The 13,733-nt window shown below is 62.1% G+C and overlaps 9 non-coding genes across 9 annotated transcripts; all 9 read left to right on the top strand.

Annotated features, from left to right (window-relative positions):
• The first annotated feature begins 23 nt into the window (after positions 1-23).
• On the top strand, positions 24-214 carry LOC148808947 (U2 spliceosomal RNA). Its single transcript, XR_016087753.1, has one exon. It is a non-coding gene; the product is annotated as a U2 spliceosomal RNA (small nuclear RNA).
• An 807-nt stretch (positions 215-1,021) lies between these two features.
• Positions 1,022-1,212, top strand: LOC148808946 (U2 spliceosomal RNA). Its single transcript, XR_016087752.1, has one exon. It is a non-coding gene; the product is annotated as a U2 spliceosomal RNA (small nuclear RNA).
• An 807-nt stretch (positions 1,213-2,019) lies between these two features.
• LOC148808945 (U2 spliceosomal RNA) lies at positions 2,020-2,210 on the top strand. Its single transcript, XR_016087751.1, has one exon. It is a non-coding gene; the product is annotated as a U2 spliceosomal RNA (small nuclear RNA).
• Positions 2,211-3,025: 815 nt separating this feature from the next.
• LOC148808944 (U2 spliceosomal RNA) lies at positions 3,026-3,216 on the top strand. The gene has a single exon (XR_016087749.1). It is a non-coding gene; the product is annotated as a U2 spliceosomal RNA (small nuclear RNA).
• An 807-nt stretch (positions 3,217-4,023) lies between these two features.
• LOC148808943 (U2 spliceosomal RNA) lies at positions 4,024-4,214 on the top strand. The gene has a single exon (XR_016087748.1). It is a non-coding gene; the product is annotated as a U2 spliceosomal RNA (small nuclear RNA).
• Positions 4,215-10,438: 6,224 nt separating this feature from the next.
• Positions 10,439-10,632, top strand: LOC148808942 (U2 spliceosomal RNA). The gene has a single exon (XR_016087729.1). It is a non-coding gene; the product is annotated as a U2 spliceosomal RNA (small nuclear RNA).
• An 807-nt stretch (positions 10,633-11,439) lies between these two features.
• LOC148808941 (U2 spliceosomal RNA) lies at positions 11,440-11,630 on the top strand. Its single transcript, XR_016087747.1, has one exon. It is a non-coding gene; the product is annotated as a U2 spliceosomal RNA (small nuclear RNA).
• An 843-nt stretch (positions 11,631-12,473) lies between these two features.
• On the top strand, positions 12,474-12,664 carry LOC148808940 (U2 spliceosomal RNA). Its single transcript, XR_016087746.1, has one exon. It is a non-coding gene; the product is annotated as a U2 spliceosomal RNA (small nuclear RNA).
• An 875-nt stretch (positions 12,665-13,539) lies between these two features.
• Positions 13,540-13,730, top strand: LOC148808939 (U2 spliceosomal RNA). The gene has a single exon (XR_016087745.1). It is a non-coding gene; the product is annotated as a U2 spliceosomal RNA (small nuclear RNA).
• The last annotated feature ends 3 nt before the right edge of the window (positions 13,731-13,733 follow it).

Here is a 13,733-nt window from a genome sequence, read left to right as displayed (position 1 = left end):
CGTCGGTCCGCGCCTTTGGGGGTATCGCTTCTCGGCCTTTTGGCTAAGATCAAGTGTAGTATCTGTTCTTATCAGTTTAATATCTGATACGTCCCCCATCGGGGGACCACATATTAAACGGATTTTTGGAACAGGGAGCTGGATCAGGAGCTTGCTCCGTCCTCTCCACGCATCGGCCCGGTATTGCAGCGCCTCCGGGAACGGTGCACTACCTTCTCTCAGCGGTGAAAAGACAGACGTAGCTAGCAAGCAAGCGAGGTGGACCGGAGCTCCTTCCTCTCCGGTCTCGTCTCTCGTCCATCCGTGTGTCTCTGTGCCTCTGTGTCTCTCTCTCCCCCTCCCCGTTCCCGTGCTCCCTCGGTGCGCTTTCCCGCGCCTCGACTCTCTCGGCCAGCAGGCCGGCCCCCTTTTCGGCTCCCGTGCGTTTTCCCTCCAAAAAACTTAGTTTTTTCCTCCTTTTCCCTGGGAGGCAGGCGTGGCTTGTGTGTGTGTGTGTGTGTGTGTGTGTGTGTGTCCCCGTCCTTGCAGGCGGGCCCCTTTCGACAGCCGGGCGTTTTCCCTCCAAAAAACTTAGTATATACACCTTTTCTTTCTTTTTTTTCCGCAGGCAGGCAGGCAGGCAGGCGTGTGTGTGTGTGCGCGCGCGTCCCCGTCCCTCCCGAGAGAGAGAGCTGCCCCTTGCCTCTGCCCGCAGGTGCTGGCGGTCCGCTTTCGCTTGCAGCTGGTTGGGCACAGCTGCTGCCGGTGGGAGGGGCCTAAGCTAAGGAGGCCGGGCGGCTGGCGCCCCCCGCGGCTGCGGTCGTTGTCGGGCCGTTGACAGAAGATCAAAGAGCAGGGCCCCCGCCCGGGACTGGCAGGAAGGCAGGCAGGCAGGCAAGAGAGAGGGGGAGCAGAGTCCGGCGGCAGGCCTCTGGCTGCAGGGAGGCCGGCAGCTGCGCGGGTCCCGGGCTCCAGAGGAGAGTCGGCCTGCGCCACTGTGCGCCAGCGGAACGCCCGCGCGTCGGTCCGCGCCTTTGGGGGTATCGCTTCTCGGCCTTTTGGCTAAGATCAAGTGTAGTATCTGTTCTTATCAGTTTAATATCTGATACGTCCCCCATCGGGGGACCACATATTAAACGGATTTTTGGAACAGGGAGCTGGATCAGGAGCTTGCTCCGTCCTCTCCACGCATCGGCCCGGTATTGCAGCGCCTCCGGGAACGGTGCACTACCTTCTCTCAGCGGTGAAAAGACAGACGTAGCTAGCAAGCAAGCGAGGTGGACCGGAGCTCCTTCCTCTCCGGTCTCGTCTCTCGTCCATCCGTGTGTCTCTGTGCCTCTGTGTCTCTCTCTCCCCCTCCCCGTTCCCGTGCTCCCTCGGTGCGCTTTCCCGCGCCTCGACTCTCTCGGCCAGCAGGCCGGCCCCCTTTTCGGCTCCCGTGCGTTTTCCCTCCAAAAAACTTAGTTTTTTCCTCCTTTTCCCTGGGAGGCAGGCGTGGCTTGTGTGTGTGTGTGTGTGTGTGTGTGTGTGTGTCCCCGTCCTTGCAGGCGGGCCCCTTTCGACAGCCGGGCGTTTTCCCTCCAAAAAACTTAGTATATACACCTTTTCTTTCTTTTTTTTCCGCAGGCAGGCAGGCAGGCAGGCGTGTGTGTGTGTGCGCGCGCGTCCCCGTCCCTCCCGAGAGAGAGAGCTGCCCCTTGCCTCTGCCCGCAGGTGCTGGCGGTCCGCTTTCGCTTGCAGCTGGTTGGGCACAGCTGCTGCCGGTGGGAGGGGCCTAAGCTAAGGAGGCCGGGCGGCTGGCGCCCCCCGCGGCTGCGGTCGTTGTCGGGCCGTTGACAGAAGATCAAAGAGCAGGGCCCCCGCCCGGGACTGGCAGGAAGGCAGGCAGGCAGGCAAGAGAGAGGGGGAGCAGAGTCCGGCGGCAGGCCTCTGGCTGCAGGGAGGCCGGCAGCTGCGCGGGTCCCGGGCTCCAGAGGAGAGTCGGCCTGCGCCACTGTGCGCCAGCGGAACGCCCGCGCGTCGGTCCGCGCCTTTGGGGGTATCGCTTCTCGGCCTTTTGGCTAAGATCAAGTGTAGTATCTGTTCTTATCAGTTTAATATCTGATACGTCCCCCATCGGGGGACCACATATTAAACGGATTTTTGGAACAGGGAGCTGGATCAGGAGCTTGCTCCGTCCTCTCCACGCATCGGCCCGGTATTGCAGCGCCTCCGGGAACGGTGCACTACCTTCTCTCAGCGGTGAAAAGACAGACGTAGCTAGCAAGCAAGCGAGGTGGACCGGAGCTCCTTCCTCTCCGGTCTCGTCTCTCGTCCATCCGTGTGTCTCTGTGCCTCTGTGTCTCTCTCTCCCCCTCCCCGTTCCCGTGCTCCCTCGGTGCGCTTTCCCGCGCCTCGACTCTCTCGGCCAGCAGGCCGGCCCCCTTTTCGGCTCCCGTGCGTTTTCCCTCCAAAAAACTTAGTTTTTTCCTCCTTTTCCCTGGGAGGCAGGCGTGGCTTGTGTGTGTGTGTGTGTGTGTGTGTGTGTGTGTGTGTGTGTCCCCGTCCTTGCAGGCGGGCCCCTTTCGACAGCCGGGCGTTTTCCCTCCAAAAAACTTAGTATATACACCTTTTCTTTCTTTTTTTTCCGCAGGCAGGCAGGCAGGCAGGCGTGTGTGTGTGTGCGCGCGCGTCCCCGTCCCTCCCGAGAGAGAGAGCTGCCCCTTGCCTCTGCCCGCAGGTGCTGGCGGTCCGCTTTCGCTTGCAGCTGGTTGGGCACAGCTGCTGCCGGTGGGAGGGGCCTAAGCTAAGGAGGCCGGGCGGCTGGCGCCCCCCGCGGCTGCGGTCGTTGTCGGGCCGTTGACAGAAGATCAAAGAGCAGGGCCCCCGCCCGGGACTGGCAGGAAGGCAGGCAGGCAGGCAAGAGAGAGGGGGAGCAGAGTCCGGCGGCAGGCCTCTGGCTGCAGGGAGGCCGGCAGCTGCGCGGGTCCCGGGCTCCAGAGGAGAGTCGGCCTGCGCCACTGTGCGCCAGCGGAACGCCCGCGCGTCGGTCCGCGCCTTTGGGGGTATCGCTTCTCGGCCTTTTGGCTAAGATCAAGTGTAGTATCTGTTCTTATCAGTTTAATATCTGATACGTCCCCCATCGGGGGACCACATATTAAACGGATTTTTGGAACAGGGAGCTGGATCAGGAGCTTGCTCCGTCCTCTCCACGCATCGGCCCGGTATTGCAGCGCCTCCGGGAACGGTGCACTACCTTCTCTCAGCGGTGAAAAGACAGACGTAGCTAGCAAGCAAGCGAGGTGGACCGGAGCTCCTTCCTCTCCGGTCTCGTCTCTCGTCCATCCGTGTGTCTCTGTGCCTCTGTGTCTCTCTCTCCCCCTCCCCGTTCCCGTGCTCCCTCGGTGCGCTTTCCCGCGCCTCGACTCTCTCGGCCAGCAGGCCGGCCCCCTTTTCGGCTCCCGTGCGTTTTCCCTCCAAAAAACTTAGTTTTTTCCTCCTTTTCCCTGGGAGGCAGGCGTGGCTTGTGTGTGTGTGTGTGTGTGTGTGTGTGTGTGTCCCCGTCCTTGCAGGCGGGCCCCTTTCGACAGCCGGGCGTTTTCCCTCCAAAAAACTTAGTATATACACCTTTTCTTTCTTTTTTTTCCGCAGGCAGGCAGGCAGGCAGGCGTGTGTGTGTGTGCGCGCGCGTCCCCGTCCCTCCCGAGAGAGAGAGCTGCCCCTTGCCTCTGCCCGCAGGTGCTGGCGGTCCGCTTTCGCTTGCAGCTGGTTGGGCACAGCTGCTGCCGGTGGGAGGGGCCTAAGCTAAGGAGGCCGGGCGGCTGGCGCCCCCCGCGGCTGCGGTCGTTGTCGGGCCGTTGACAGAAGATCAAAGAGCAGGGCCCCCGCCCGGGACTGGCAGGAAGGCAGGCAGGCAGGCAAGAGAGAGGGGGAGCAGAGTCCGGCGGCAGGCCTCTGGCTGCAGGGAGGCCGGCAGCTGCGCGGGTCCCGGGCTCCAGAGGAGAGTCGGCCTGCGCCACTGTGCGCCAGCGGAACGCCCGCGCGTCGGTCCGCGCCTTTGGGGGTATCGCTTCTCGGCCTTTTGGCTAAGATCAAGTGTAGTATCTGTTCTTATCAGTTTAATATCTGATACGTCCCCCATCGGGGGACCACATATTAAACGGATTTTTGGAACAGGGAGCTGGATCAGGAGCTTGCTCCGTCCTCTCCACGCATCGGCCCGGTATTGCAGCGCCTCCGGGAACGGTGCACTACCTTCTCTCAGCGGTGAAAAGACAGACGTAGCTAGCAAGCAAGCGAGGTGGACCGGAGCTCCTTCCTCTCCGGTCTCGTCTCTCGTCCATCCGTGTGTCTCTGTGCCTCTGTGTCTCTCTCTCCCCCTCCCCGTTCCCGTGCTCCCTCGGTGCGCTTTCCCGCGCCTCGACTCTCTCGGCCAGCAGGCCGGCCCCCTTTTCGGCTCCCGTGCGTTTTCCCTCCAAAAAACTTAGTTTTTTCCTCCTTTTCCCTGGGAGGCAGGCGTGGCTTGTGTGTGTGTGTGTGTGTGTGTGTGTGTGTGTCCCCGTCCTTGCAGGCGGGCCCCTTTCGACAGCCGGGCGTTTTCCCTCCAAAAAACTTAGTATATACACCTTTTCTTTCTTTTTTTTCCGCAGGCAGGCAGGCAGGCAGGCGTGTGTGTGTGTGCGCGCGCGTCCCCGTCCCTCCCGAGAGAGAGAGCTGCCCCTTGCCTCTGCCCGCAGGTGCTGGCGGTCCGCTTTCGCTTGCAGCTGGTTGGGCACAGCTGCTGCCGGTGGGAGGGGCCTAAGCTAAGGAGGCCGGGCGGCTGGCGCCCCCCGCGGCTGCGGTCGTTGTCGGGCCGTTGACAGAAGATCAAAGAGCAGGGCCCCCGCCCGGGACTGGCAGGAAGGCAGGCAGGCAGGCAAGAGAGAGGGGGAGCAGAGTCCGGCGGCAGGCCTCTGGCTGCAGGGAGGCCGGCAGCTGCGCGGGTCCCGGGCTCCAGAGGAGAGTCGGCCTGCGCCACTGTGCGCCAGCGGAACGCCCGCGCGTCGGTCCGCGCCTTTGGGGGTATCGCTTCTCGGCCTTTTGGCTGCGATCCTTAGTACGTGGCAGGCCCGCGGCTGAGGTAACACCAAAAGACCGGGGAGAGAAGACCGGAGAGGACACCGCCTGGAGGAGACTACGCTGCTGGATTTGCCGGATTTGGACTTTGGATTGGCCTGGACTGCGCTTCGGATTTTCGTTTCCTGGATTGGACGCTTGGACACCAGAAGACTTCGGTTTTGGTGAGAAGGCTGCTTCGGCAGCCGCAAAGGCTGCGGAACGATGGCTGCGGATCCCGGGGCGGCGAGGACGGCTGAGGAGGGTCCCAAGATCCGGAAGACCATCCGCTTCATCTGGAAGCCGGATGGAGAGATGCCGGGGAGGGACGTCTTCGAAGAGGAGATCCTTTTTGGGATCCTGGGTTTGGACGTGGCGGATATCAAGTGCTTGCAGGGGAATCGGGCGCAGCGCTATATGGATCTCTCGTTCGTGGAGGAGAAAGGACATCGTGGCGCTTCCGAGAAGATCATGAAGGCTAAGGAAAGTGGCAGGCTGGAGAATTACGTGTGTCTGGGGCTCCAGAGCAACAATGAAAGGTCAGTGATTCTGCACATGTTTGACCCCTTTGTTCCCGATAGTGACGTCACGACCTTCCTCCGTCGTTACGTCGACGTGTTGGACCCCCCTCGTATCATCATGGACCCCTACAAGGTCTGGACCGGGAAGAGGCAGTATCACGTTGAGCTGAGGCCAGACGACAGAAGTAAGGACGGTTTCGCCCACCCGCCTGCCACTTTCGCCATTGGTCCAGGTAGGGGGTACTTGTTCTACGGGAATCAGCCGCCGTTCTGTCGGAAGTGTCGGGAGTCCGGGCACCGGGAGGCCGAGTGCAACGCGGCGGAGTGTGGGAAGTGCCACCGGCGGGGTCATCAGGCCCGGAATTGTCCCGTTAAAGAGTGTTCCTTGTGTGGCAACACTGGACATTTGTATCGCAACTGCCTCCTTAGGAACGCCGAGTATGCCAGAGCTGTCCATGACGGATCCGGCCTGGCGGTGGGAGAAACGGAGTCGGAAGGCAGTGAGGCTGGGGACACCGAGGACGAACATCAGGATGGTGGTGGAGCGGTCCCTGGGGGAGCCGGGAAGGATGCCGGATGGACGGTGGTGGTGCGGCCGAGACGGAAGGGGAAGGGGAAGGGGAAGGGGAGGCAGCATGAGGAGGACGGCGACGACCCGCAGGAGGGACCATCTCGGGCCGAAGACGGGGTGGTCGGGAGCTGGGCGGATGTGGTGAAGGCCCCCCCCGCCCGAGCAGACGCAGGACCAACCGCAGCGCGGGGGGCAGGTGAGGAGGAGGAGGAGATGCACCACATGCCCGTGTTGAGGAAGAAGCCTAGGAAGCGGTCGCAGGCTGGCAAGGGACAGATGGAGACGGGCGACAAGAAGAAGAAGACATCCAGGGAGTACTACGGGGAGGCGGAGCTCGTCCCGGAGACGGTAGCAGCTCTGGTGACGGCGCCAGAGCAGGAGGTGATGGCAGACCGGGAGGCGATGGCAGACCAGGAGGAGATGGAGGAGGGGGCAGCGCCAGCGTCAACGCAGGACGGCCAGGAGCTGGGGGACACCGCAGGCTCCCTCCCCCCTGGGCAGGGAGACAGAGTCGTGGCACGGGGCCCCTTCTCTGTGGCGCAGTGCCTTTCAGGTGAGGGGAGCCCTGTGGTGACGTGCCAGGTCGACACCCCGGACCGCGAGTACTCGCGCCGGCCTGACCCTGACCCGGGCTCCAGCCCCAACCCCTCTCCCGACCCCCCTCCCCCCGACCCCGACCCCGACCCCCACCCTGACCGGGGCCCCGACCCCGGCCTCGGTCTCAGCCCCGGATTTGTTCTCGATCCCGGGCCCGACCCCGTCTCTGACATGGAGGTGGGCGTGAGCCCAGTCCCTTCGGTCACCTACATCGAGGGGACAGACACCGACAGTTCGGTCAGTGCAGCAGGGGCAGAGCATCCACCCAGCTCTAGCTCCAGCGACGGTATGGAGAGTGACAGCCCCCCGGAGCAGCCATGACCTTCACAGTGGCCACGGCTAATGTGAGGGGTCTGCGGAACCGGGAGAAACGAGCTGGAGTTTTCCGATATTTGTCCCAAAGGCTTTTGGATATTTGCTTTTTGCAGGAGACCCATCTGAAAGACCACGACGATGTGCTCGCTTACCAGAAGGAGTGGACAAAGGGGCCCTCGTGGTGGAGCGTTGGGGGGGTGAACTCCTCTGGCGTGGGCATCCTGTGTGGTTCCCCAGGGTTTGCGGCACAGGTGGTCAGCTCTGTGGTCCCCGGGCGCCTGCTGGTGGTCGACGGGACCCGGCACGGGGTGCGGACCCGGCTGATCGGTGTGTATGTCCCGGCGGACCGGCGGCAGCAGGGCTCCTTCCTGAAAGATCTGGAGCCCCTGCTGTACACAAACAGAGAGCTGATCATCGGCGGGGATTTTAACATCGACCTGGGGGACTCACAAGGTGAGGGTGCCCATGGGTTACGGTCTCTGATTGCAGATTTTGGCCTGCGGGACGGATTTCAGAATGTCGCACATCACACCTGGGACAACGGAAGGGGGACCTTCAGGCGGCTGGATTATGTCTTCACTTCGGCGAACTGGACGACCCTAAGCAGGCAAGCGACCCCTACTTGGTTTTCCGACCATCACATGCTGACGGCTTCCTTTGGTGTTGAGGACCCTCGTTTCCAGGCCGGATACTGGAAGCTGAACAGGCAAGTCCTGCAGGAGGCGAGATACCAGAGGAAGATCGCTACAGTGCTGAGGGCATGTGCGGAGAGGAGGGACGCCTTCAGTTCGGCGGTGCACTGGTGGGAGTCCTGCAAGCGCACCATCGCGGTGGTGACGAAGAAGTACTGCAGGATCCGCCGCAGTTTGGAGGACCGCCAGTGCACCAAGCTCCAGGAGGAGCTCGAGGCACTGTATGCGCAGCTGAACCAAGGGGGCGCTTACGAGGGGGAGAAGATCGCCCACATCAAGAGCCTGCTTAGGGGTAAGTGGCTGCAGTGGGCTAAGGACTTTCTTTTCAGGCTCCGTGGAGTCTGGAGGGAGAATGACGAAAGCTGCTCGTCCCAGTTCTTCGGCGCCGTGAGGAGGCAACAAGAGCGAGGCTTCTTTGACGGCGTTCGGAGGACGGACGGGTCTGTAGCCACTTCCATACCCGGGATGTTGGAGTGTGCCACAGAATATTACAGCACCCTGTTTGCTGAGAAGGAGACCGACGCCGGTATCAGGAGCAGGCTCCTGGACGGAGTGGAGCCGGCGGTAGACGACCCCGCTGCTCTGGGCGGGGCAGTGTCAGGGGCAGAGATCCGATCTGCCCTGATGGGGATGAAGAAGGGCACTGTCCCTGGCATAGACGGTCTACCGACCGAGTTTTACCTCACCTTTTTTGACCAGCTGGAGCCGCTCTTGGTGCAGGTATTCAACGAGGTGCTGGATCGTGATGGGCTCGGTGCCACCATGAAGATCGGTGTCATCTCCCTCGTCCATAAGGGAGGTGACAAGGCAGACCTGGGGAATTGGCGGCCAATCCAGCTCCTGTGCACTGACTATAAGATCTTGGCCAGGGTGCTGGGCGGTCGCCTGAGAACAGTGATGCCGGCCTTGGTGCAGGCTGACCAGACGTGTGGTGTGGCAGGCCGCAAGATCAGCTGGACCCTGCAGCTGATCCGCGACGTCATCGCGTGGGTGGAAGATAGAGGCCTGCCGCTCCTGCTGGTGAGCCTCGACCAGACCAAGGCCTTTGACCGGGTCCATCACGAGATTCTGTGGGCACTCCTGGAGAGGAAGGGTCTGCCGGACGGGTTTGTCAGGTGGGTCCGGACCTTGTACAACGGGGTGGCATCCCGGGTATGCGTCAACGGAGCGTTGGGCGGGCATATTCCAGTGCGGTGTGGTGTGCGACAGGGCTGTCCTCTCTCGCCCCTGCTGTATGTGCTTTTCCTAGAGATCCTCCTGGACCAGCTCAGGAGGGATCCGGGAGTGGATGGGATCCTGGTGCCAGGTGGAGGAGGGCAGATGGCGAAGATCGCGGCATATGCAGACGACGTCACGCTCTTCCTGGGCTCTGAAGGCGGCCTGGGGAGGGCGCTCAGCATTGTCGAGGATTTCTCAAGAGGTACCGGCGCCCGACTGAACAGGGCCAAGAGCTTAGTGAAGGTCTTCGGGACCTGGCCGAGCGAGCCGCGGGACTTTGGCGGTCTGTCACGGACGACTGGGCCGCTGAAGATCCTGGGGGTGAGCTTTCACTCCACAGATCCTGGAGGTGTCAACTGGGAGGCCGGGTTCCGGAAAGTCAACCGGAAGCTAGGCCTGTGGCAGCAACGATCGCTAACCTGGATCGGGAAGGCGCTGGTACTGAAGGCGGAAGTCCTGCCTCTGCTTCTCCACCTGGCGGTAGTGTACCCCCTGCCGGTCCGGAAGCGGAGAGATCTGGTGAGGAGCATCTTCAACTTCGTCTGGGGTCACACCTACGAACGGGTGAAGAGGTGTGATATGTACAGACCCCTGGCCGATGGGGGTCGGGGGATCTTGGACTTCCCGGCGAAGTTGGACTGCGCCTTCATAGCGAGCCTGTGCACGGTCCTGCACGACAACCCGGCCCACCTGTGCAGCCGGTTTGTCAGTCTCTGGCTGGCGGCGAGCATGCGGCACCTGACGGTCTGGACCAACACGACCCCCAAAGCAGAGCGGCTCCCGCTGCACTACCGCCACGCAGTGCGGTGGCTGCGGGCACACCCGGGGATCAAGGAAGGGACGAACTGTTTGAATCACAGGACCATGTACAGGATGGTGAAGGCGGAAGAACGGCCGGCGATCCCGGGTGTGTCCCGGATCATCTGGCAGCGGGTCCAGCCGGAGGGGCTGGATAACAAGCTGAAGGACCTGAACTGGCTCTGCGTGTGGGGTCGGCTGACGGTCAGGGCCGTCATGCATGCGCACGGGCTCTCCAGACAGAGCCTGTGCCCGCGACACGGCTGCGCGGGCGAAGAGACGGTGGGTCACGTCTTCTGGGAGTGTGCCTTCGCCCAGAGGGTGTGGAGATCGTGCGGGACCCTCTTTGCACAGGTAAGCCCCGATTCCCCCATCACGCAAGCGTCCGTCCTGAAAGGGATCGCCGGCATCCGGGGCCGGAACCGGAAGTTCCTGCTGTGGCTACTGGTCAGCCTGGTCAAGGCCTTCATCTGGGATGCCCGGACAGACCTGGTGAAGCACGGCGTGGAGAAGCCTGCTTTTGGGATCCTGCGGAGGGTGAAGGAGGAGGTGGCCAGGAGGGTCCAGTGGGACATTCACAGATGGGGGTTTGCGGCAGCAAAAGAGCGCTGGAAGGATTTGTGCACGGGACATTAGGGGGGTGTTGGTGTGGGACTGTTTTATGATTTGTTAACGTACTTTTTTCTAATAAAAATATAAAAAAAAAAAAAAAAAATCTGTTCTTATCAGTTTAATATCTGATACGTCCCCCATCGGGGGACCACATATTAAACGGATTTTTGGAACAGGGAGCTGGATCAGGAGCTTGCTCCGTCCTCTCCACGCATCGGCCCGGTATTGCAGCGCCTCCGGGAACGGTGCACTACCTTCTCTCAGCGGTGAAAAGACAGACGTAGCTAGCAAGCAAGCGAGGTGGACCGGAGCTCCTTCCTCTCCGGTCTCGTCTCTCGTCCATCCGTGTGTCTCTGTGCCTCTGTGTCTCTCTCTCCCCCTCCCCGTTCCCGTGCTCCCTCGGTGCGCTTTCCCGCGCCTCGACTCTCTCGGCCAGCAGGCCGGCCCCCTTTTCGGCTCCCGTGCGTTTTCCCTCCAAAAAACTTAGTTTTTTCCTCCTTTTCCCTGGGAGGCAGGCGTGGCTTGTGTGTGTGTGTGTGTGTGTGTGTGTGTGTGTCCCCGTCCTTGCAGGCGGGCCCCTTTCGACAGCCGGGCGTTTTCCCTCCAAAAAACTTAGTATATACACCTTTTCTTTCTTTTTTTTCCGCAGGCAGGCAGGCAGGCAGGCGTGTGTGTGTGTGCGCGCGCGTCCCCGTCCCTCCCGAGAGAGAGAGCTGCCCCTTGCCTCTGCCCGCAGGTGCTGGCGGTCCGCTTTCGCTTGCAGCTGGTTGGGCACAGCTGCTGCCGGTGGGAGGGGCCTAAGCTAAGGAGGCCGGGCGGCTGGCGCCCCCCGCGGCTGCGGTCGTTGTCGGGCCGTTGACAGAAGATCAAAGAGCAGGGCCCCCGCCCGGGACTGGCAGGAAGGCAGGCAGGCAGGCAAGAGAGAGGGGGAGCAGAGTCCGGCGGCAGGCCTCTGGCTGCAGGGAGGCCGGCAGCTGCGCGGGTCCCGGGCTCCAGAGGAGAGTCGGCCTGCGCCACTGTGCGCCAGCGGAACGCCCGCGCGTCGGTCCGCGCCTTTGGGGGTATCGCTTCTCGGCCTTTTGGCTAAGATCAAGTGTAGTATCTGTTCTTATCAGTTTAATATCTGATACGTCCCCCATCGGGGGACCACATATTAAACGGATTTTTGGAACAGGGAGCTGGATCAGGAGCTTGCTCCGTCCTCTCCACGCATCGGCCCGGTATTGCAGCGCCTCCGGGAACGGTGCACTACCTTCTCTCAGCGGTGAAAAGACAGACGTAGCTAGCAAGCAAGCGAGGTGGACCGGAGCTCCTTCCTCTCCGGTCTCGTCTCTCGTCCATCCGTGTGTCTCTGTGCCTCTGTGTCTCTCTCTCCCCCTCCCCGTTCCCGTGCTCCCTCCGTGCGCTTTCCCGCGCCTCGACTCTCTCGGCCAGCAGGCCGGCCCCCTTTTCGGCTCCCGTGCGTTTTCCCTCCAAAAAACTTAGTTTTTTCCTCCTTTTCCCTGGGAGGCAGGCGTGGCTTGTGTGTGTGTGTGTGTGTGTGTGTGTGTGTGTGTGTGTGTGTGTGTGTGTGTGTGTGTGTGTCCCCGTCCTTGCAGGCGGGCCCCTTTCGACAGCCGGGCGTTTTCCCTCCAAAAAACTTAGTATATACACCTTTTCTTTCTTTTTTTTCCGCAGGCAGGCAGGCAGGCAGGCAGGCAGGCGTGTGTGTGTGCGCGCGCGTCCCCGTCCCTCCCGAGAGAGAGAGCTGCCCCTTGCCTCTGCCCGCAGGTGCTGGCGGTCCGCTTTCGCTTGCAGCTGGTTGGGCACAGCTGCTGCCGGTGGGAGGGGCCTAAGCTAAGGAGGCCGGGCGGCTGGCGCCCCCCGCGGCTGCGGTCGTTGTCGGGCCGTTGACAGAAGATCAAAGAGCAGGGCCCCCGCCCGGGACTGGCAGGAAGGCAGGCAGGCAGGCAAGAGAGAGGGGGAGCAGAGTCCGGCGGCAGGCCTCTGGCTGCAGGGAGGCCGGCAGCTGCGCGGGTCCCGGGCTCCAGAGGAGAGTCGGCCTGCGCCACTGTGCGCCAGCGGAACGCCCGCGCGTCGGTCCGCGCCTTTGGGGGTATCGCTTCTCGGCCTTTTGGCTAAGATCAAGTGTAGTATCTGTTCTTATCAGTTTAATATCTGATACGTCCCCCATCGGGGGACCACATATTAAACGGATTTTTGGAACAGGGAGCTGGATCAGGAGCTTGCTCCGTCCTCTCCACGCATCGGCCCGGTATTGCAGCGCCTCCGGGAACGGTGCACTACCTTCTCTCAGCGGTGAAAAGACAGACGTAGCTAGCAAGCAAGCGAGGTGGACCGGAGCTCCTTCCTCTCCGGTCTCGTCTCTCGTCCATCCGTGTGTCTCTGTGCCTCTGTGTCTCTCTCTCCCCCTCCCCGTTCCCGTGCTCCCTCCGTGCGCTTTCCCGCGCCTCGACTCTCTCGGCCAGCAGGCCGGCCCCCTTTTCGGCTCCCGTGCGTTTTCCCTCCAAAAAACTTAGTTTTTTCCTCCTTTTCCCTGGGAGGCAGGCGTGGCTTGTGTGTGTGTGTGTGTGTGTGTGTGTGTGTGTGTGTGTGTGTGTGTGTGTGTGTGTGTGTGTGTGTCCCCGTCCTTGCAGGCGGGCCCCTTTCGACAGCCGGGCGTTTTCCCTCCAAAAAACTTAGTATATACACCTTTTCTTTCTTTTTTTTCCGCAGGCAGGCAGGCAGGCAGGCAGGCAGGCGTGTGTGTGTGCGCGCGCGTCCCCGTCCCTCCCGAGAGAGAGAGCTGCCCCTTGCCTCTGCCCGCAGGTGCTGGCGGTCCGCTTTCGCTTGCAGCTGGTTGGGCACAGCCTTTCGCTTGCAGCTGGTTGGGCACAGCTGCTGCCGGTGGGAGGGGCCTAAGCTAAGGAGGCCGGGCGGCTGGCGCCCCCCGCGGCTGCGGTCGTTGTCGGGCCGTTGACAGAAGATCAAAGAGCAGGGCCCCCGCCCGGGACTGGCAGGAAGGCAGGCAGGCAGGCAAGAGAGAGGGGGAGCAGAGTCCGGCGGCAGGCCTCTGGCTGCAGGGAGGCCGGCAGCTGCGCGGGTCCCGGGCTCCAGAGGAGAGTCGGCCTGCGCCACTGTGCGCCAGCGGAACGCCCGCGCGTCGGTCCGCGCCTTTGGGGGTATCGCTTCTCGGCCTTTTGGCTAAGATCAAGTGTAGTATCTGTTCTTATCAGTTTAATATCTGATACGTCCCCCATCGGGGGACCACATATTAAACGGATTTTTGGAACAGGGAGCTGGATCAGGAGCTTGCTCCGTCCTCTCCACGCATCGGCCCGGTATTGCAGCGCCTCCGGGAACGGTGCACTACCTTCT

The sequence above is a fragment of the Atractosteus spatula genome, unplaced genomic scaffold (assembly GCF_055471065.1).
Source record: "Atractosteus spatula isolate fAtrSpa1 unplaced genomic scaffold, fAtrSpa1.hap1 Scaffold_182, whole genome shotgun sequence".
NCBI lineage: Eukaryota > Metazoa > Chordata > Actinopteri > Semionotiformes > Lepisosteidae > Atractosteus > Atractosteus spatula.
The sequence above is the reverse complement of the archived record's forward strand: the minus strand, read 5'-3'. Positions and strand labels throughout refer to the sequence as shown.